Source organism: Centruroides vittatus, unplaced genomic scaffold, assembly GCF_030686945.1.
Source record: "Centruroides vittatus isolate TY-2023 unplaced genomic scaffold, ASM3068694v2 contig_357, whole genome shotgun sequence".
NCBI lineage: Eukaryota > Metazoa > Arthropoda > Arachnida > Scorpiones > Buthidae > Centruroides > Centruroides vittatus.
The window spans coordinates 874668-882150 of NW_027122180.1; positions in this window are offsets into that span (position 1 = coordinate 874668).

Genomic DNA, 7483 nt, shown 5'->3' on the forward strand with positions numbered 1-7483 from the left:
CACTAAACTGTCTGTTATTTTTGTTTCTCGCCTTCGTTTAAAATGTTTTGAGTTGAATAATTCGCAAAACATTCTAACATAAGGTGACCAGATTTTAACATTAGTGAAGCGAGACAAAATTGACGAGGGGGTAGTGGTTGTCTTGTTTCAAAAAAAAAAAAAAAAAAAAATGTTCTAGAGCAACAAAATTTTATCAAAAAACGGAAAAATTGTATTGTATTATATTCTTTTTTAAATTTCAACATATGTAAAATTTACAAATATAATAAATATATATACTATTATAAATCTTTAAAAACCATTTATTCTTTACCATATTTCTCAGTTAAGTGAATTTCTTTTAGTAGATTGCTGTCGTTGTTTAAAATGTCTTAAAATTTTTGTTTTTGAAGATTTTTGAAAAATTTGTTAAATTATATTTTACACATAATATGGCTTTTAAAGCTTCAACACTTAATTGTGATTTATCAGATGTCCACAGTAGAAAAAACACGTTCTGTCGCGCTGCGGTTTTAGTTCCCGGTAAGGACGGCGTATATTCGACAATTTTTAATGCATTATTATATGGAACATAATTTGTTTCAAAATGATGAAATATTTCTAACCATTTGTTCTCTGTTGAGATTTTTTCTACCTATGACAAACTATATTTTAAAAATTATTTTAATCCTTCTGTATTTCTAAATAATAATATTACTAACTTGTTTTACTTTTCCTCTGAATTTGCCTTGAGTGTCACTTTATTATTGTAATTTTTTTATTATACAATACTGTCGTAACCAAAATGAATTCTAACCCAATCGCTTGCAATAGAACGATACAAACCGATGTGCTTATTCTCGCTAGTCGCTAACTTTCTTAGGGGGCAACAGACGACAGCTCTGCGCCATGTAACATGCAACGAACAAAATGTACTGTACGCTCGTTTGGATAGCCTGTGAATATGCGCCGCTCCGTTGCTGCAGCTGCGCGCCCCAAACCATTTTCTGTCAGTCTTTGCCACGAACACAAAGGGTTTTGTCGGCGTAGCATTCTTTATTTCCGATGCTCACGCACACTTTGGGTACGTTCGTTAAGTCAAACAAGTTAAACGAGAATGACGTCATCGTTATTCTTGTTTCGTTAGACTTTTCGAACGATTCGTTATAACTAAATGGCTGTTTCTAAAATCGAAGATATGAATGTTGCTAGTGCAGCCTTATCCAAAATATTTTTCTTAGGTTGCTTCGGATGGACAGTTATTTCAATCATTTCACCTTTTAATTCACAATTTAAACACTCGAGTAGATCTAGAAACATCGATATCGCCGGGCGCCATTTTCTTAACGAAGTAAACTAACTCTTTCGTGAGCTTCGTTAGAGTTTCGTTCGATACGTCATCACCACGGAGCATGCGCACTGAGCGAGACTACTACTTTTCGAACGATTTGTTACTAACGCGTTTAACTCGTTCGACTTAACGAACGTACCCTTTGGTACTGATAATTGCGATATGAAATGATCTTTACGAATCGTGAACATAAAACAAGTTTATGACACATAATTGACAAAATCTTAATCTTTTCAAAACTCGGGACTTTTTAAAACGCCACAGGACCGGGACAACTTGTTAAAAAGCGGGACGTCTGGTCACCTTATTCTAACAGCAGAACCGAGATCCGCCATTTTGGAACTGCAGCGTTGCTCGGTGTGCGTTGTAAATGCCTTCAGTACCAATTCCAGCGCTTTCAACGAAAGCAGCAGCATTTAACAAGCCGAATAGTTTATAGACCATCGTCAATTCTTTAATGATGAATTCGAATTATAGAACATTTGACTGTTTAAAAATTCGGAATAAACAGAAATAAGATTATTGACCAATTACTAAGTTGCGGTGTCATTTATTATAAAAAGCTTCACGTCCTTTGATTAATATATTTTTCTTTTCTATCAAAATAACTACCAATTTGACTATTAATGAGGACTTACCACACCACAATCAGTTCTAATCTAGTTACCTTTTTGATTGCGGTGTGATAACTCTTTAATAGTCAAATTGGTAGTTATTTTGATAGAAAAGTTATATGAAATAGAAAAAAATATGTTTTGTACGTACGTTACCTGTAATGTGTGTGCATTTTACACCTTCACTTCAACTCTTATTTCTGCTATAGAGGTGTATTTCCATGTTATATTGAATTTTCTTTTCTTCAGAAATACGTATTTTTCTACTTTCAAATAGTGCCAAAAAATAGGGAAGAACAAACACTGGCATACTAACGAGGGTTGACTGTATATTTAGTTGTTTTAACAGTATGAGATATTTTAGCAAACTTTGGTACTACATTTTACAATTATTTTTTTAAACATATCAGTACTGTCTTTTAAAACATTTACGTGAGCAGATGTAGCTGTTAGTCGTCTCCTTAATAGTTTTGTTTCTTTAAAATTTGACCCATTAAACACATAAAAAGTGAATCTATTTTTTCAATGAAATCTGCAGTGTAAGCTGTATCAGCCTAGAGAAACATACGTTTTTATCCCAGCCGCTACAGTATGGTTAAAATTTGTTCTGCTAATTTCACTTTCATTTTGGAAAACATAGGCAACATAATGTGTTTCACGGTGACTTTAGGGGCTAAACGGATTGCTAGTGAATTGTCTTTTGTTATAAATAAAACGAAATAAAAATGTTAGCAAGCAGTGCACATTAAACAATCGTTTGAGTAACTTTCCCTAATACCTTCATGTAAAATGTCACAGTGATATAGACAGCTGTATGACAGAATAAAACATAATACTTTTTAAAATTTCATTTCAACTTTTATTTTTTAAGCAAATAAAGTTATACAGTATAAAACTTCACTAAGTTGTACACCTGTGATAAGGATCCAAAGTGTTCAAGTTATCAGAATGTTCATGTTAGAAAGGTGATTGTTCTTGTAGGGCTACATGTCTACACACATACCACATTTACTGCACCTATGTTTTACTAAATATAATGAAAAGGGAATCAGTTTTTAATGACCGAAAATGCATGTTAATAGGAAGGGCGTCCAGAAAATGAAGAACGTTTTCGTACAGCACTGCGCGTGTAAATTACCGTCTTTGATTCGAGGTCAACTTGTTCTCTGATATGTTAGCTTAACACGTGTAGAATTTCTACACGTGTTAAAATTTTGAATTAATTAAAATTATTATTGAAATTTACTCACAAAGAGTAAATTTCAATAATAAATCCATTAAATGATTTCTTTTGCATAGGAAACTAATGATTTTATTTACAGATGTTACCGTATTCATAATATATACCTGCATTATTTGGAAATTTGGAGCTAAACCTATTCACGGTAATTTTTTTCTTCTAGAATTACTTGTCATGTGCTTACATACAATAATATTTAAGTATCTTACGCTTATATTTTAGTAGAGAATTTGGGAATTCTTTATCGGAACATCAGTTTAGAAAATTTCACTTCTACGTTCTTCCCGAACACTTTAAATAGTTTCCTTAAAATTTGGAATATCTCAAAAGTGGACCAGTTCTATCCTTTTTTGAAATTTCTTCTTAATAAAACTACGATCGGTGTCAATTCCTCCATACATCATTTCCATAGATTGATACTTCGAGGTAAAGAAAAAGAGAAAATAAGCCTCACACGACATTACTTAAATCAGATTCGAAACATACCAAAGTGGATTCAAAACTTCAGAATCAACTGGAATCAAACATTTAATAGTGGAATGTCAGAAATTAAAAGTACCTTAATTGCTCGAAGAAGTTTCATATTAAAAATGCGTAGGAAATTTATAATTTGGTTGAAAAATCCACGAATTCCACGATGTAAATGCAAAGACGTTCAGAAAATTGCTTGTTGGCCGGCGATTTTCTTCGCTACTTGTGATCTAACGGATGACGAAATTAAGAAAAATGGTCCAAGGATTGTTATTTCTAGTTTATTCGCAAATTTATTGATTTATTTCTTACTTAGGCATTTTCGGAATTAAAAAAATTACTATATTCAATAAAATCAACAATGTTATTATTTCTTTAATTCTATGAAGAGTAAGCTGAATGTTGGATATGATTTCCTTATATGATCCAAATTTAGAAAATTTGGATCATATAAGGAAACGTAACACGTGGGATATCTGCTAAATGGGCCCTATCTATGAAACTGTCCCTTATTTAGGTTTTAGACACTTAACACCACATGAAGAAAACCCGGAAAACTCCAAATTGCTAGCCCATTGGTGAGGAGCGAATCCACGACCTATGTTCAATAGTTTTATCTACTTGATGACTGATGGTGCAAGTCCATATAGTAGAGGAGACCGGGGTTAGTTGTCACAGGGGGCATGTTTTTTTTTTTTTTTAACTCTTTCCGCCCTGTGGGCACTAAGAGGGCCTCTTTTAGTAGGCCCATTATGGGTTCGGCCAGGCCCACAATGGGGCGACCGGGTGGTGAGGGATGGGGCCCGACATATCCGAACGGACCACCCCCGAAAAATTCCTTGGGATCTCTCGACCCGTTCGGATTCGAACCCGGGTCCCCCAGAGCGGTAGGCTGCCACCTTGACCGCTCGGCCATCCGGCTGTCACAGTGCAAATATCGCCTACATAATCAAAACTGAATGGTCACGTCATCTAGGAGTAGGTTCATTTACCGCTCGCCTACGTCATTACAAAATTCGAATAATATCGGTTTTATTGTTTTCCGTTAATTAGCGGTTAAAAGATTTACAGCAAGTCGCGTAAATTTTGATGTGTCATGTCTTGTGTCGTTTGAAAACTTGCAATTAGTAAAAGGTGAGTAACAACTGTATTTCTTATTAGATGGGTCCTTAATGTATATATACATTAAGGAATATATAAGGAATCGAATTTTCTATTTTGAAATTAGAAACTATGTTGGTTGTGTTGTTGGTTGATTCTTGTTTTTTGGCGCAAGAACCATGTAGGCTAAGCTGCGCCAGGTCAAATGATAAATAAATTTAAACAAGACAAATTAATAAACATATGATACAAATTACGTACTAAACATAAATAAAAAACGGAATAAAATAAATAAATTAAATAGATAAATAAACAAACAACAACAACAACAAATATATACAACAATTTAAGTAAAAAACAAAATAGATAAAACTATATAATAAATAAATGATCAAATCTCTTTATACATATTAATGACTTTCAGAAAGTCCAGTAGATTGTCCAGACTTGACCTCTGGCCCAAAATCTCTGACAGACTTGTATTTCGAAAATACTGTTTACGCGACCTATCAAAGACAGAGCAATTGCACAGTATGTGTTTTACACTAAGAGGGTACTTACAATACCGACATACAGGCTGGTCATCACCCTTCAAAAGGTATTGATGAGTCAGTCGAGTATACCCAATTTTCAAACGGGTAAAAATAACCTCAGATCTCCTGCCATATAGTTTCTTCTGTGTCCAATTTTCTATGATAGGTTTGATCTCGTGTAGTTTATTGTGGACTTGTTCGTTCCACACATTTTGCCATCTCTCTGCTAGTCGTTTTTTAACAACAAGCTTCAAGTCACCTCCTTCAATAAACATTGTATGCTGAGAAGGACTTGCTGACTTTGCAGCTGCATCAGCTTCTTCATTTCCCCTTATACCCACGTGGCCTGGGACCCAACAAAATTTTATAGAGAAATTAATCGCAATAAGATGACAAATCATTTTACGAATTTTAATCACTATTGAGTGAGAACTAGGTTCACACGAGATCAAGGCCTGAAGTGCACTGACTGAGTCAGTGTAAATCACGCAGCAACGATGACCTTTCCTATTTATATACTTTAGGGCTAAATAAATAGCCTGCAACTCCGCAGTAAAGATGGAAGAATTCGGAGCTATTTGTTCTGCCACAATTTCATTCTGGCAAACAAAGGCTAAGCCAACGTAGTCATCCGATTTAGATCCATCGTTGTATATAGGAATTAAATTCCTGTCACGATGTTGAATTTCTGCAAAGTGCTGTCTATAGACGTAGTCTGGTGTAGTTTCTTTGGGAAACGCTTTTAAGCTTAAATCAACATTTATCACAGGAATTGACCAAGGTGATATATTATCGACCTTGGCCTGTAAAATGTTGCTTGTGTCCAGGTCAATTGTGCTGCTTAGATTCTCCATTCTTATGTCGAATGTAGGTACACCACTTGGACGAGCTGCAAATAATCTTTTCAGCTGAGTATCTGAACAATCAGCTAACAGTTTATTCTGAGATTTCTGTTTAATGTAGTAAAAAAGAGACAACTGTTCTCTCCTAAGAGATAGTGGAGGCTCATGAGCATCCACGTACAGACTTTGAACAGGAGAAGTTCAAAACGCACCAGTGCACAAACGCAATGCTTGATGGTGGATTGGATCCAGCATCCGAAGAGTAGATTCTCGCGCAGAGCCATATACAATGCATCCATAATCCAGCTTAGAGCGGACAAGAGCCCTATAAATCCTGAGCATTGAACATTTGTCTGCTCCCCAGGATAAGCAGCAAAGAACCTTTAAAAGGTTCAGAGTTTTTAAACATCTACTCTTCAAATTGCGCAAGTGAGGCAAGAACGTCAATTTATGGTCAAACACAACACCCAAAATTTCGCCTCGTTGACCATTGGGATTTTGACCCCATTTAGGTGAATTTCAGGATCCAGGTGCAAACCACGCCTTCGGCAAAAATGGATGCACGAGGTCTTCTCTACATTAAAACTGAAACCATTGGTCTTGGACCAATCGTTGATGCGATTTAGGGAGGTTTGTAGTTGTCTCTCGATGAAACCCATGTTACTAGACTGACAGGAGATCTGAAAGTCATCCACATACAGAGAGTGTTTCACACTGGGAGGAAGACACTTAGCTATGCTGTTAATTTTTATTAGGAACAGAGTTACACTCAAAATAGAACCTTGAGGGACACCCTCTTCTTGTGTGAAAGGCCTAGACAAAGTGTTGCCCATCCTGACTTGGAATCTTCGATTCTGTAGGAAGTTTTTTATAAAAATTGGCAGATTACCCCGCAATCCAAATTCATGCAGACCACGGAGTGCCCATATCGCCAGCAGCGATCGTAGGCCTTCTCTATATCAAAAAACACAGACACTAAGTGCTGTCGTCGGACAAATGCTTCGCGTATAAATGTTTCGAGGGTTACTAAATTGTCCATAGTACTTCTGTTCCTACGAAATCCACTCTGATGTGGTGAAAAGTAGTTCTTTTCCTCTAGGAGGAACATCAGACGTCTGTTTACCATTCTCTCAAAGAGTTTACAGAGACAACTCGTCAAAGAGATTGGTCTGTAATTAGAGGGATTCTTACAGTCTTTTCCTGGCTTGGGAATGGGAATAATGATTGATAGCCTCCAAGAGTCAGGGAAAATATGTTCTGTCCATATTCTGTTAAACAGATTCAGAAGATTACCAAAGGAATTGTTTGACAGATTTTTAATCATGCTATAGTGAATTTTATCCGGGCCTACA